Genomic DNA, 16,363 nt, shown 5'->3' with positions numbered 1-16,363 from the left:
TGGGGTAGGTGTGACCTTGTTGGAAGAAGTATGTCACTGTGGGGGTGGGCTTTGAGGTCTCAAAGTACTCCCAGTGTCACAGTCCACTTCCTGTTGCCTTCTGATCAGCACCATGTCTGTCTGCAAGCTGCTATGTTCTCTACCAGCATGATCATGGGCTGAACCTCTGAAGCTGTAATCAAGCCACCTCAAAGAAATGTTTTCTTTATAAGAGTGAAAATAAGCAAAATACTGGTGGGTCTAGTTTCATAGCAATAGTGAAGCTCTTCTATGATAAAGAGCATTCAGGAGGAAAGTTACAAAGCTAACTGGAAATTCTGAAAAGAATATGATAAAGTCCTAATATTCTCACTATATAGGACTTTTTACAAATCCACCCATTTATCTTTGTCAACAATAATGAACTAATTTTTGTTGGCTAGACTGAATGATGGGGATAAGAAAATAATCAGCAGTAATCAAAATAGCTCTTCTTATAAAATTTATACATTTATTGTATGTGTGTACATGCATGCATGTGGAGGTCAGAGGAAAACTTGTGGGAGCTGGTTCTTTTTTCTACCATGTACATCTTTGGGGTCAAACTTGTCACAGGCACTTTGAACCCCTGAGCTAAAACAGCCATTTTTATGGCACATGGAGTCTTACCAGGGGAGGGAAACAATAAATAAGTGGTTAAAAACATTGTGTTGCAGGTAGTAATAAGTACTATTGAGAAAGTGGAGAACAGTGTGATAAGGGCTCCCAAGAGGGAAGAACATAGGGGTTTTTTTTATAATTAATTAATTTACTTTTACCAGTAGAAGATTATCTAGGAAGGTGGTATATGAGTAAAGACCCAAAGGAGTGAGAAGAAACCCCAGGGATGTCTGTGTGAAGCAGTAGGAACGTTAGTGAGGTGGTGTTTCCCTGTTATATCTCCAGAGGAACGTAGCAGGCAAGCCAGTGTGTCCAGTGTGAAGAGAACATGAAAGCAAGTAGGAAGAAATGAGGCTAGGAGGGTGGCAGAGTAGACTCTGGAACACTCAGGCTCTTACCACCCCTTGTAAGAACTTTTAAAGGCACCAGACGCTTCTACAGAACTGAATTGTGATCTGGCTTGTGCAATCAAGATCATTTTTCCTATTGCTGAAGAAGAGAAAATAAGTAAAGGGGCTGTTGCAATCCTGAAGCAGAAATAGTGCTTGTTTTATTTTTGTTTGTTTTGTTTTCCACGATAAATGAGAGTGGGCGAGGGGGGCCAGCAGCTTGCATTTGGACATATTAAGTTTGAAATGCAGAGCAGACATCCAAGTAGACATGTCAACAGCTTGCTGGGGATCCAAGTCTGTAGTTCTGGGCAAAGGCCTGGGCTGGAGTTCTGTCTGAGTTGTTAGCATACAGTGTGTACAGCCAAGCGACAAGTCAGATGAAGTCAGAAACTAGAGGAAAACAGAAAAGGGGAGTCATGGATGAGAGAATTATGGAGCCGCACCAGCATTAAAGATGTGGACCTTGAGGAAGGATCTTCAGCAAAGGATGCTGGGAAGGAGTTAGTGAGGCAGGCAGAAACGCAGGTGTGATTTCCAGAAGGGAGATGAAGAGAGAATCAATTATGCCAAGTGCTGTTGATAGAAAGTTGAGTGAGGACTGGTTACTGATTATGTCTGATGCGCTAATTTAGCCTCTCCGTTCTTCAGTCTCAGCTTACTCCTTCAAATCTCATCCAAGCGCATTTTTTTTTTTGGTACCTCTCTGCATCAGCCAGCATTTCCACATCCTTTTGTCTCTTCTTGCAGAAATCCTTCAAGCCTTCACCACCTGTTCTCCAGATCACAGCAGTAAATGGCTGCAGTGCCAGAAGTCTTATGCAGAAGCCTTTTTATAAAGGGAAGGTGATCAGACAAAGGAAGCCTGTGAAGTTTGATATTGATATATATGTATTCTAAGGAGTTTAAAATATAACCATTCTAATGCACTAGCTACCATAGAAATACTGATTAAAATAAGCTGGCTACCCCACTCCCCTAAACCAAATTGGCATTTTAAAAGGCATACTCTGCTATGGACAAGACATAGCAGGCATGCCTTGCCTTGCTGGTGGAAGTGTTAATTGCTAAAACTTTTCCAAGGGCAGCTTGGTAACACAGAAGAATAATTTTTGTAGGTTTTTGTTTTCTTGACACTTTTGGGTCCAATAATTTTTCCTTTAACAGTTTATTGTAAGGAAAGCACCATCTAGACTTCTATAAAACGATGCTCACATCAGTGCTGTTTCTTATACAACTTAGGATATGGAATTAAGTAAAACTTTCTATTTCTGTAGAACACTGAAACTCCTGAGTATTGTTTCTGACAAGACTTACAGGCATAAAACAGCAAAGAAAATCAAAATCATTTAATATTCCACTTTAGAGCGTAAGTCAGCAAATTCTGACACAGATTCAGAACAAAACTCCTGCAGAAAAAGAATTTTAACAATAAGGGAACCTGCCTACAAAATGTAGTCAAAGAAAAAAAAAAAGAAATGAAACTAACTATAAAATGATGCTATGATTCTACTGTTTAAAAGAAAGAGAATAGAAAAAATATTTAAAAATCTATCAATAAAAGTCTCACTAGTAATCATTTCAAGATTCTCAATAATAATTATTCTTTAACCTGCTTGACCTTGTTGGACTTTTTACTCATTCTAGAATTTTGCTGAGGGCCCGCCATGCAGATATTTGGGATTCATTAATGAGAACAAATAATTCCCACCCTTGAGTGTTTACAACCTATTGAAGAGACACAGCTGATAGACTGTAATGAAGAAGAAATTATATAACCTCTTATAAGAGGTGATGAGTGCTGGAGGAAAACAGTAAGTGCAAACAAGGGGCTGCAAGTGTATGGCTGTGTGATGGTTAACCTTCATCATCAGCTTGGCTTGATTAGGAGTCACCATGAGAGAACACCTCTTGGCATGACAGTGTGGGCATTTCCAGAAATGTTTAACTGAAAAAGGAAGACTCACCCTAAATGTGGGCAGCACTGTCCCTGAGCTAGAGTTCCAGACTGATTGAGGAGAAAGCCAGCTGAGCACCAGTGTTCATCTCTCTAGGCTTCCTGACTGTGGTTGCCATGTGACCAGCTACCACATGCTCCTACAGCTCCATCATCCCTGCCATCCCTGTAGCATTAAACTGTGAGCCAAAATAAACCCTTCTTTCCTGAAGTGGCTTTTGTCACCTCTCTTGTCAAAGCAATGAGAAAAATAAGGAGCATGGACCGCAGCTTTCAATCCAGCAGTCATGGCGGATCTCACCGAAGAGGAGGCATTTAAGGAAAACATTACAGACATGAGGGATTACCACCTGAATGTTGAGGAAGAAACCTTCCAGGTAAGAGACTCTGCCAATATATGGGAGCAGCATACTGATGTGTCTGAAGAGTGGAATGAGCATGGAAGCAGGAAATGAGATCAGAATGAAACCAGGAGCCCAGTGAGGGGCTTTGGTTATGTTAAGACACATGGGTTTAGGAGTGTCACAGTCATCTAGATGAGAGCTGCTGCTGCTGCTGAGGTCAAGGAGAGCAGTAATCAGGTGAGAACAGGTCAGACTCTAGGTTTGTCTTGGAAGTAGAATGAGCAGAACTTCCCGATGTTCCGATGAAGGGCATAGAAGGCTTTCCAATCTTTTGACCTGGATGGTTGAAAGGGTAAACTTATCAACTGCCATAGAAAGACTATGAGCAGAGCTGGGTTTTGTGTAGGATTGGAGTGATGTGCCGCTGAATTCAGGATGTGATAAGTCTCTATAAAGGACAGTGTCCAGGAGGAAGTATGCAACTAGAGGACACGTCTGGGTTGGAGGCTCATCATCATATAGGGAGTTTTGGAAGCTACCGTAGGGAAGAACTCACTGAATGAGTACCTGTAGATAGGGAAGAACTCCAAAGTGTCTTAGGTCACTTCAACAGCAGGAGCTTGGAGACAAGTCACAACCAGGGGAGGGGTGATTGAGAAAGCAACTATGGAGGCAGAAGAAAAGGCAAAGGGCGTGGGGCAAACAATTGCTTCAAATGCTGCCATTTGGTTGAGCTAAGTGAAAAGTGATGACTGAATTTACCAGTGTGGATGTCAGGGCACTGGAAACCATGATTTTAGAGAAAAAGATAGAAGAAACTGAAAGTGGATTTGAAAATAGAGAATATAGACTGCTCTTTTGAGGAATTTTGCTTCAAAGAGGCTTAAGAGGTGGGTAGGGGTGGCTAGGGAAGGGAGGCATTGACAAGGTTGGATCTTTGTTTTTATCTTTTATTATGAAGTATTTTTTTATCTATTTATCTCTATCTACCTCTCTATCTCTATCTATCCATCCATCTCTCTATCTCTCTATCTCTCTATATCTATATCTATCTATCTATCTATCTCTATCTATCTATCTATCTCTATCTATCTATCTATCTATCTATCTATCTATCTATCTATATATATATATATATATAATCTGTCAGATTGGGAGGACTCAACTTTCATGAATCAATTCTCTCCTCCTACCATGTGTCCCAGGCATTGAACTTAGATCATGAGGCTGTGGTAAGTGCTTTAACTCACTAGGGTCTATCCAATCCACTGTGATCATTAATTTTATCAAGATAATAAGATGCCAAAGATAGTATAGCTAGAAGTCACATAAGAACTATCTGGATGGTCTGGATGGCAAGTATACAGTGTATTGATCTGGTCTATTCTGCTGCCTAAAACTCTTTAGCCTCTATCCTGACTCAGATCACATGTAAAATACAAACATTTAAGGCCAGTGTAAGTTCACAGAGTAATGATCATACTTAAGGCAAGCATCCTCCCCAGTCTTTTCTATCCACCTAACACACACACACACACACACACACACACACACTTCAGGAAGCTATTTATCTTCTTTGGAAAGATTGAGCTTTGGAATCTTAGAAATAAAGATTGAGCAAAACCATGAATCCGTTTTTAGGAAAGCCAATTTTGCAAGGAAAAAAAGGAAAGAAAAGTAATCTTAGTCTTTTGACCCAAATACTCCAAGAACTTTTTAATCCAGGAAAGCAAATCTCCACCTGTTCGATGTCTTTTTACTAAGATTGAAAAGAGGGGGGATGCAGCCGCCAACTTCGGACGTCTCTGTGTTGGAAGATGGCGTTTGCCTCAGCGACACTGCAGCATCAAATTTCGGTACCCCTCCCTATAGCACCTGCCTCTGCTTCCTCCCACGTGTGTGCCTTTCCCCAGAGAATGACGCCTCTCTCCTCCCTCACAAGGGTGCAATACTGTCATTCTGCTTCCTGTAAAAACAGAAACCTAGTAAGTTGTGGTGGTTTAGAACTAGCAGGGGTTTTGTATCAGTTTCTATTAGGCAAACCAAGAAACTGAGTCTCCCAGGGGTGAAATGAATGGCCCAAAGCCAACAGCCAGTTAAATTGATTTGGGATTTGGGAAAACTCCCAGGAAGATTTGATCAGCTCATTTACACTGACATGTATTGATTGATGTGTTCTCTGCACAAGGCATATCTGATAGAAGCTATAAATAGAGTAAAAATAGTAGATGATGAAAGCGATGAGGTCTGAGAAATACACCATTATTTTAGCAGCTGTGGTTTTCATGTTCGATGTTCTATTGGCAGCTACTGATTTGTCTGTCCAGTTAATGATTAGTGCTTCCCAACCAGGAGTCGATACTAAAATTTAAGGTCTGACTTCTAGAGGGGACCTTTGGCAGTGTCTTGGAGGCATTTTGGTTGCCATGCCCGGGAGATGCAGTGTTGCTACCAATCTACTAGGGAGATTGCTAAAAATCCCTCAGTGTGTGGAACAGCCCTTTCCCTATTTCATCCAACCCCAAGTATCAGTAAATCAACTCTGGTTGACTCTGAAGGCAAAAGAAAGGAAGAGAAAAGAGAACCTTAGCAGAAAGTGGCTCTAGAGTAATGTTCTGTGTAGAGCTGCCATCAGAAAGGGGGCCAAGTGAATGTTGCTGAATGTTGGCAACATCATTCCTAGTGAGCAAGGGACAGTGGACCCAGAAACTGACTTGTGTCTCCTTTTGGTTGAAAAGTACATGTATCTGCTTCCTGAGACCAATCCCATTCTTTAATTATATTTCAGTTGTTACATAAATGGATAAAATAGAATTTTTCCTCCAACCAAGGCTAGAAGTGAGGCAGAATATTCAATATGAAAAATGCCTGTGAAGCAAATCCCACAGCTCCATGATGACAAAAGCCTGCAGTCTTAGGTAAGTCATTGGACCTGGTGCAGATGCCTTTCAGTTGTTTTTCCTTCAGTACATCCTCTGCTTGGAATTCTGGGCACTGTCTTTTAGTGCTTATTTAATTCTTTTATCTAGTGTGAAAACAACTTAGCCTTGAAAATAATCAAGTTCCTGTCATCCCATTATACTGCTGTTTTTACCCTCACATCATGACCCTTTCTTCTATTCTTGGTGCGGCGGGAACCTGTGCTTCTATGGATGCTCACTGTCCTCCAATGGAATGTTCTTCCCTATGCTCTGCTCCTAGCATCTCCAGTCACTACGGGAAAGGGAGATTCTAGACTATATGAGAGAAGGATGGTCTTTCCGAGAAGGTAGACATGTTGCTTGGCATTGTTTATCTTATTATTTTAGAGATAATCTTATTGTGTCATTTATTAAATTGTACTTATAAAAGAGATGTGTTTTAATTAAGTCTATTTCAGAGTTGAGAATAACCTAAGCGAGCAGAGATGATACAAAAATAACAATAATTGCTAATTTTTCTCGATAGTGTCAACTGTCGTGCACTCTCTATGAACTTCCATCCTTTTGCTCATTTAGTCTTTATCAATATAAAGTAGGTTCTACTACTGTATCCATCTTACACATGAGGAAGCAAAATAGAAGAGAAATAATTCAAGTAAGGCAGCCAAGGTCACAGAGCTAAGAAACAGAAAATTAAAATGCAGGGAGTCGAAGCTCACCTGATGGTCAGTGTTCCATGCTTTGTGTTGGCCTTTGGGCCTTTCAAAGCATAAGTGATCATCTTATTGAAGGCATTTTCAGAGGTAGGTAATGACAAAGTGTGATTCTAATATTATTCACAGGTCTTTACTTAAACTGCCTGAGTTGGTGTCAAAATAATGACACTTGTTGAATGGATTTTTCAGTTCTGAGTTAGAAGGATTCTAGCTGGGCATTGTAGCACAGTGCTATAAACCCAACACTTGGGAAGTTGAGGAGGAGAAGGAGTTCAAAGCCATCCTTGGTTACGTGAGAGTTTGAGGCTGTGCTGTGCTATGTAAGATCCTATCTCAAAAACAAAACAAAACAAAAAAAGAGTAGAGGAGGAAGACTAGGTGAGGCCAGAAGCCATTAAACATATCAAGCAACCTGGAAAGTCATATGTGTCAGTGTATTATTTATGAGACATTTCAGAGGATATTGTGAACTCCCACTTTCTTGAGCACCCTTTGTCTAGAAGCTACTAAGAACATCCTCTGTTGACTCAATGGTGTAAAACAAGACAGAGGTAGACAAATAAAATCAGCTGCAAGGTCAACCTGTGGTAACCCTGCCTTGGGAACAAGAGGGAGGCACCTGCAGAGCAAATACTGATAGCCAGGTCTTCTAGTGTATTTTATGTTGCTGTGATAAGTACCATGACCTAAAGCAACTTGAGGAGGAAAGAGTTTATTTGGCTTACAGGTTAACATCTATCAATGAGGGAAGCCAAGGCAGGAACTCAAGGCAGGAACCTAAAGGCAGGAACTGAAGCATTGACTATGGAGCACTGCTTCCCAGCTTGTTCCCAACGCTCCCTTTCAGCCACCTTTCTTATATAGCCCAGGCCCACCTGTCCAGGGATGGTATGCATAGCCTACAATGGGATGAGTCCTCCTGCATCAATCAGCAATTAAGACAATCGCTTACAGACATGACCACAGGCCAGTCCAATGGAATCAATGGAAGTTGCTTCTTCCCAGGTGTGTCAAGTTGATAACCAAGACTAGCCATCACAACATCTGTCAGATCTGATGGAGCATGGAGCCATTTATCAAAGGATATCAAAACCAAGCTAATGAAAAAAGCAAGGTCAATAACTCCCAAGATTTCAAACTAAACAAGATCATAGATTATCTGCTAAACCAAGCACCCCAGCACTGAATAAGATGTACTTAACATTATATATTACATCATAATAATGTCAATATCTATCACTGATTTAAACAAATAATGATCTAGGTCAATAGTCCCTCATCCTAAATATTAGAATTAGAAAAGCTATGGAAATCAACATATCTTTGTAATTCTATAGTAACACTATTGATGGCAAACCCTGATCAGAGCTTACATGTCTATTTATAGTCTTTATTTATCCCACTTGATATAAATATTCATGTTTTGTTGCAGAAATGTAAAGTGTTTCATTATAGGGTGTTGCCACAGATCCCACTGGGAGTTTTAAGTAATACATGGTCTATGATCACATTACCTTCCTGAAGTCCTTTAGATACAAATTTTAAGAAGCATCTGTCCCTCAGTGTCTGGACAAAGGATTGGGAACCAGTGTAAGCCTATTGAGAGGTGGGACACAGGGAGGGCACACCACCAAGAGAAGGAACTTCTAGGTGTGATAGCTAGACTGTCAAACACAGAATGTCAATATAATCATTTATGCAGGAATATGTATGCAGAATACAGATGAAGCAGTAAATGGAGTTCAAAGAGGTTGCCCTTAGGGAATGTTGGAAGGGAGGAGGAGGTATGGCCGAGGCTACTATTTTCATTTATTCACTTTTATTATTATTTGATGTTTAAACTATATATTCTTTTGATGGGAAATAAAAATAATTTTAAAAAATCAATCATCCTTCCCTTGAGAACATACAGGATAGAAGGCGAGTAAAAGAGTCAGTATGCATTTCTATTTGTCTCATTAAATACATAGCCTAGAAGGAAATTACACATCCATTTCAATCATCCAGGGGAAAACAGGGTTCCTAGATAGAAGATCTAAATATTCCGCTTAAGATGAGCTCAATGGGAGCATGGTAATCATTGGTGTTTAAAAATATCATCATAGAGAAGTAGCTAATAACCTAAACAAAATCCAGGAAAATAAAAGCAGAAATGTTTTTCCAGAGGGCTCGTGGAAGAAAGCCACCCTGCTTTGTTCCTTCCCTTTCGTCTCCGTGGTTCAGCTTCAGAACATGTGAACAAGGCTCCCAATGTCATCCTGCGCTGCTTCGTGGTAGTCCTTGACATCAGGAATGTTCTGTTTGAGTGTATTTATCTTTACCCATGATGCTCAGTGTCTCTGTCTGAAACCCCAAACTCTGAAATGTACAAAATTACAGAGAAGCTTCACACCTCACTCATGTCCCCTGGAGGCATGGACAATGTAGCTGGCGGAGTGGCATTGACAGTCGCCACACTGCCTTTATTGGCTACCAGGGGAAGGAGCAACAGTATTGCTAGTTTAAAACAAATAAATTAGGCCAAGAAGCTGACATTCTTGTGCAACTTTTAAAATCTTCTGGTTACCTACTGTAACTTTGCTAAATGGCCATGCAGTCAAACTGCCTTCTAAATATGTTTATATACATAGGTTTGTGGTACTCCCGACTTTGATCACTAAAGTTTCTTTTTGCAGGAGGTAATTAGTGGCTATTTCACAGACTCATAGCTGGTCAGAGCACCAACAATAAGTAACTCTGAGTGATGAGCTGTGGACAGGTCATCTTGATCAATATTCCCCATCCCAGGAACACTGTAGAAGTGGAGCAGAAAGCATGGGGAGGAGAGGGCTGTGGCATGGCGATTTCTGGACACGACAGAAGCTGTTGCACACATAAACACATAGCAGCTATGCAAGACTTACACAAACTCAAGCCAGTCAAAGTCACAGCATGGTTGGCTGGGTCCCCTGGAGTCCCATCCTTGGCAAAGGAGCTATTGACAGTTGACTACTGAGAGGAAGAATCACTGTGTTTTGGGGGCACGGCCACTGATAGGTTACTCATGTCCTAGTTGATGGTTGCACACTCATGCACATATGGGCAGCATTAATTATACTCAAGGAGTCATCAATAACACCAATAAAAGGAGGGCATTAGGCGGGATATAGTTTCATTAGAAGAACACAGTCACACACCTTTAATTATAGCACTGGGGAGGCAGAAGCATGTGGATCTCTGTGAGTTCAAGGCCACCTAGATCTACATGGTGAATTCCAGACAAGCTAGGGCTACTCAGTGAGACCTATAAATAATAAAATAAAATAAATAAAAAAGAAAGAAAGGCAAGCTTATAGCAGATAAAGTAGGGAAAGCGATGGATCATTAGGGAAGGGGCATGGACATGGTCCAAATACATTCTATAAATGTATGATTTAAAAAACCTTTATTTCTGTGTGTATAGGTGTCTTGCCTGCATTCATGCCTGTGTACCATGTGCATGCCTGTGCACCACGTACATTCCTGGTGTGTGCATAGGTCAGAAGAGGGCATCAGATGTCCTGGAACTGGAGTTACAGACAGCTGTGGTGTTGGGATTTTAGTCTGTATCCTTTGGAAGTACAGCCAGTGCTATTAACTGCAGAGCCATCTCTCCAGCCCCACAAATCATTTTTTAAAAAGGACTGTTGGATCATGTCAATATGGTGATAAAGTTGGTAAAGAGAATGTGTGTGCAGGAGTCATGAGTGTGGACTTCAGCATCAGACCTGGGTTCAGATTCCTGTTGTTACATAGGCTCTTTTCAACGTGCTTTGTTTCACTGAGTCACAGTTTTCTTTTTACAACAATATCAGGATCCTAACAGTGTGCCCTGGCAACCCAGGTCTCAGTCTCACACTGTCAGTATTTGGCACTGCATAATCATTTGATATAGGGTCATTTTGTAATTGAAGGCTGTTTAGAGTATCCCTGCCTATGACCCACTAGATGCTACTATTCAACTCCTGATGCCATTGTGACAACTCAAAACATTTCTGGACATTAAGATGTTCCTTGAGGAAGGGCACCATATTATGGAGAAACTCAATGATAGTCTTAAATAATGGTACTTAAAGAAATAAAAATTGCCATTATTTATACTTTGCAAGGATTTTGTTATTAAAACTGCTTAATACAAATAAGTCACTTGGCAAGTACAAGAAGGGTATTAGATTTACATTCATCCCTCAGTGGATCCAAGACCCCCAGTGGGGTCAGTGCCTGAGACCAAGGATAACATTGACTGCATGTGTGCTTTCTATTCATCCATACACACAGGAAAAGATTTCATTATAAATAAGGCACAGAACCTAGTCACAGCAAACTGGCGAGATGGCTCTGTAGGCATTGCCAAGTCTGATGACCTGAGTTTGATTGCCAAAACCCATATACAGGAACCTACTCCTACAAGCTGTCCTTTCCCCTCCATATGTACACCGTGGCATGCATCTGTGCCCACATATACATACAGCACACAAATAATTATGACCCAAGCTAAGATCACTAGCTACTAATTAAATAAAAATAAGAGGCCTGTTATAAAATACGTCTGTGGTATTCACCCTTCTCTTTCTTGTGGTGGTGTAAAATAAAGCAATACCCATGTGATGAGCTGTAGGCATTGTGTTGCACTGTCAGGATACTATGGCGGGATCACTGGACCCTAAGCACCATAGCATTCACACAGTTGGCCTGACAACTGAGATGACTGCTTAGTGACAGCAGATGGACAGGATCTGCATTGTGGGGTAGCCTAAGCAAAGGGATGATACCCATCCTGGGCAGGGTGGAGCCAGATAGCCCTAGATTTCACCATGCTTTGCAGAATGAACCATAATCTAAAACTTATGGATTATTATTTTCTGAAATTTCCCATTTAATATTTTTGGACCTCTGGTGACAATGAGTAACCAAAACCTTGGAATGCAAAGCCATGAACAAGGGGCAATGGCTCTAACACTGCCTTGATTGTGTGCAGTGATTATAAAGAAGGAGAGTTCTGTAAGGGAAAATTATCAAAATGAGCAAGCAGACCCTAAGGGGTTTCACACCTTCTAGAAGGTTGGCACTGGGAAAGACTTCCAAGACTGTATGTAATGATACATTGTTGTGTGAACAAGGGAATGGGGTCTAAAGGCCAAGTTCATTAAGAAAGAAAGTGACAGAATCAGGGCAGAGGCATGGCTTTGACCTGGGCAGCCCTTATACCACGCTGTCTGCAGTAGACCTGGTCCTTATGGCTGGAGACAGGCTATTTCATTTTAGAACCCTGAGATGAAAAACAACAATAACAAAAAAATAAATAAATAACAGAAAACAAGCTGTTGAATGTAATGGAAAAGAGTTCTGTCCCTCTTTCTGGACAGAAGCAAACATGGAGGACAGAGACTGGCTAATGGTCACTGAGAAGTTAGCCTCTTTTCTAAGCTGTGCATTGACCAACGCACCATTTTATTTTAGATTTTTTTTTTAAGGCAACTTTCCAGCATCCTGTAGCTAGAGTTTTCCTGCCTGGCCCACAGTCAGGGCAAATCTCTCTCACCCGCCAGTCCCACAGCCGCTCAAACCCGACCAAGTAAACACAGAGACTTATATTGGTTACAAACTGTATGGCTGTGGCAGGCTTCTTGCTAACTGTTCTTACAGCTTAAATTAATCCATTTCTATTAATCTATACCTTGCCACATGGCTCGTGGCTTACCAGCATCTTCACATGCGCCTTGTCGTGGTGGCGGCTGGCAGTGTCTCTCTCACCCAGCTTCCTGTTCTCTCAATTCTCCTCTCTGTTAGTCCCGCCTATACTTCCTGCCTGGCCACTGGCCAATCAGTGATTTATTTATTGACCAATCAGCAACACATTTGACATACAGACCATCCCACAGCACTTCCCCTTTTCTTTTCTTAAAAAGGAATGTTTTAACCTTTACACATCTCCCAAGTCAGCTTGGTATATTTGAAAATTTGGGTGTAGCTTCTCTTACTACTTCCTGCTGGAGGGGGACGCTGTATCTTATGGGGACACAAAGAAAATTTTAGGATTATGAAACAGTCCATGAGGCTGTATTGTCTGAGCCAGTTGCCTTCAAACCATTCTGGATGTTGGATCATCTGGGCCATGGTATCATCGGAGACCTTTCAGTAGGTCTTGGCTAGTCAAACCTGATGTATCTTAATCTGGAACAAATCCATAGCCTCTGGCTTTCTGTGGAAACAAAAGCAGAGCCTCCTTTCCAAAGCAACATATCTTTACATCCAAATTTTGAAGTCAAGGTACCTTTAAAATATACATTTTGGCATAACTCAACAGCTTTTGTAATCAAATGTTTTTATTCAGTTACGAATATCAAAGAGAACATAATCCAGATTCTCTGTGTGGTAGCCATCTTTACGTGGCTTATTTTTTATATTAGTTTGAGCCTATTGCTTTAAACTGCAGCCTTCTAAGCCTGAAACGGCGTTGGTGCTATGGCTGCTGGCTCTGCCCACTTCAGCTTCCCAACATGGCGGTGATATGTTTTCTGCCAGCTCTGGGAGCCATCAACTCTCAGAAATAGTGGGTCTGTGCTTCTATCCAAGCAGCGTGTAGCCCAGAAACCACTTTTTTTTTTTGTACTAGCAAAGGCTAAATCCACCACACAGCTTAATGTGCCACTTGCAGAGGCCTCATTCCTGCCATACTGCAGGTTGAGTATGCACGCCAGGAACCCGCCATAGTAGCTCAAACACACAGGCTGCCGCTAGCTTAAAAGAGACAACTAGGAGCTGTTTTTAGCTCTGTTTTAGAATCTTTTTACTCAGGTTTTAGGTGGAAACTCTTGCCAACACGTTGGGCGCCATTTGTAGCTAGAGTTTTCCTGCCTGGCCCACAGTCAGGACAAATCTCTCTCACCTGCCAGTCCCACAGCCGCTCAGACCCAACCAAGTAAACACAGAGACTTACATTGCTTACAAACTGTATGGCCGTGGCAGGCTTCTTGCTAACTGTTCTTACAGCTTAAATTAATCCATTTCTATTAATCTATACCTTGCCACGTGGCTCGTGGCTTACCAGCATCTTCACATGCGGCTTGTCGTGGTGGCGGCTGGCAGTGTCTCTCTCACCCAGCTTCCTGTTCTCTCAATTCTCCTCTCTGTTAGTCCCGCCTATACTTCCTGCCTGGCCACTGGCCAATCAGTGATTTATTTATTGACCAATCAGCAACACATTTGACATACAGACCATCCCACAGCAGCATCCTTTCATGGAAAAGCATGTTTCCCATTTGTAGTGGTGTAAATGAGAATATAGGCTCATAGATTTGAATACTTGGTCACCAGGCCAGGGAGTGACACTATTTTAAAGAATTAGGAGGAAGTATGTCACTGGAGGTGGGCTTCAAGGTTTAAAATAGCCCATTCCAAGCCCAGAGTCTCTCTCCTTCTGCTGTCTGCAGATCTGGATGTAGAAATCTCAGCTACTTCTCCAGTGTCATGGCTGCCTGCGGGCTGCCGTGCTCCTCACCTTGATGATAACAGAACTGAACCTCTGAAGCTGTACTCAAGCCCCAATTAAATGCTTTCTTTTGTATGAGTTGCCATGGTCATGGTGTCTCTTCACAGCAATAGAACAGTGACTAAGACACTATTCACAATCTATGGCCTCAGGAAGGGATGTTTCTTCAATTTTCCCCCATGAAACAGTGATGTTGTCTGAAAAGAGGTTATTTTTTATTTTTATTTTTTTTTGCTAACGTCTGAAAAAGATAGCCTAGGGCATAGATGCTGTTGTTATTCAGGACCTCAGGAAGACTAAATTGTATAAATGCTGAGTTGAGAAGATTATAGCAAAAAAAAAAATAAGCAACACATTTCTAGAAAACTTCTGAAGAAAATCACCTTAGTTTTCTTGCTGTATAAGTAGTACAATTTTATGACAATTAGAAGACGCAGATAGCAAATTAAAACACCATCTAGAATCCTACTAAACATGTTATATGTACTCTTCAAATATTTATGTGTTTGCATATATCTGTGTGGTATATGTGTGTATATAAGCCCATATTCATTTAAGGGTTTGGCTTCTGTATTAATGGCTTCAGCTTATTATACTTAATTAATTGTAACAAATGACAAGCAACTCCATATAGCAATCTTTCACAAATTAATGATCCTTATCCTCACTAAATTATCTCTTGGTCTACTGATTTAGGAAACAAGTAATACTTTGATCACAAACATTCTTTAGGAAGTCCATTTTTATAACCATGCACTCGTTTTCTTTGATCCTCTTTTTTTTTTCAGAATCCAAGTGAATAGATATGCCTCCTCTCTTTTGTGAGATCCCACAGAAATACATGAAATTATATTAATGAGAAAGAAGCTATAACATGCATGTACATTGAAAAGAGCCAGCAAGAGAAAACATTGTCTTGAATGGGAGAAGAAAAAGAACAAAATAGATTGAATTGGTGGAAAAATGCAACAAGGTATTCAGAATATATTAATGGGGCTAATAAATATTCTCCAAATGAAGTGAAATTGCCAGAAGAAATAAAAATGTGGGATCAGCAGAAGCCAAAATCAGAAGCAACTCAAAAGACCTCCATCTTGGAATGGTGGAGCTCTGTCTTCTTCTTCTTCTTCTTCTTCTTCTTCTTCTTCTTCTTCTTCTTCTTCTTCTTCTTCTTCTTCTTCTCCTTTTTTTTTTTTTTTTGGTTTTTCGAGACAAGGTTTCTCTGTATAGCTTTGCGCTTTTCCTCTATCTCGCTCTGTAGACCAGGCTGGTCTTGAACTCACAGAGATCCACCTGGCTCTGCCTCCCGAGTGCTGGGATTAAAGGTGTGTGCTGCCACCTCCCCGCCTGTCTTCTCTTTTGCATATATAGACTGTATGAGTCTTTCATCACTGGGTTTTGTCCCCTGGCTGGAGTTTTTAGTGCTGTTTTTGGTGAGACTCCAGAAAGGAGACCCGAGAGTACATGTTGACATGTTGATGCTAGGGGGATGAACAGAGACAAACGGGAATAGCTTCACTTCCTGTTTCTGACCTTGTGAGTTGGGGCTGTTACTATGAGCTAGCACCACCCAGACTGGTACGTGGCCCCACCACCCAGACTGGTACGTGGCCGTATGTCCATGCACTTTGCAGGAAACTCACCTATCAGTGTATCTTCTCCATTTAGACAAAGACAGTGGCCAGCTCTTTTAAGAAAGAGGGCTGTTGGGGACACAGGCTCACACTCTACATTCCTCACATTTCAGTTAAGAAACAGCGACCAAGGATCACCAGATTTCAAATAAGCAAGTCACATGAGTATCTCTGCCCGCAGTTAGAGTGACATTCAACCAAACTAATGTCAGGATTTTCTTTTAGTTGAATTAGATGTGTTTGAATTGCTTTT

The 16,363-nt window shown here is 41.1% G+C and overlaps 1 long non-coding RNA gene across 1 annotated transcript; it reads left to right on the top strand.

Annotated features, from left to right (window-relative positions):
- The first annotated feature begins 431 nt into the window (after nucleotides 1-431).
- LOC128095230 (uncharacterized) lies at nucleotides 432-15,661 on the top strand. The gene is made up of 3 exons (XR_008213193.1): nucleotides 432-3,362; nucleotides 6,118-6,247; nucleotides 15,265-15,661. It is a non-coding gene; the product is annotated as an uncharacterized LOC128095230 (long non-coding RNA).
- The last annotated feature ends 702 nt before the right edge of the window (nucleotides 15,662-16,363 follow it).

Source organism: Peromyscus californicus, unplaced genomic scaffold (genome assembly GCF_007827085.1).
Source record: "Peromyscus californicus insignis strain IS unplaced genomic scaffold, ASM782708v3 Scaffold_4__1_contigs__length_199733344, whole genome shotgun sequence".
NCBI lineage: Eukaryota > Metazoa > Chordata > Mammalia > Rodentia > Cricetidae > Peromyscus > Peromyscus californicus.
The sequence above is the reverse complement of the archived record's forward strand: the minus strand, read 5'-3'. Positions and strand labels throughout refer to the sequence as shown.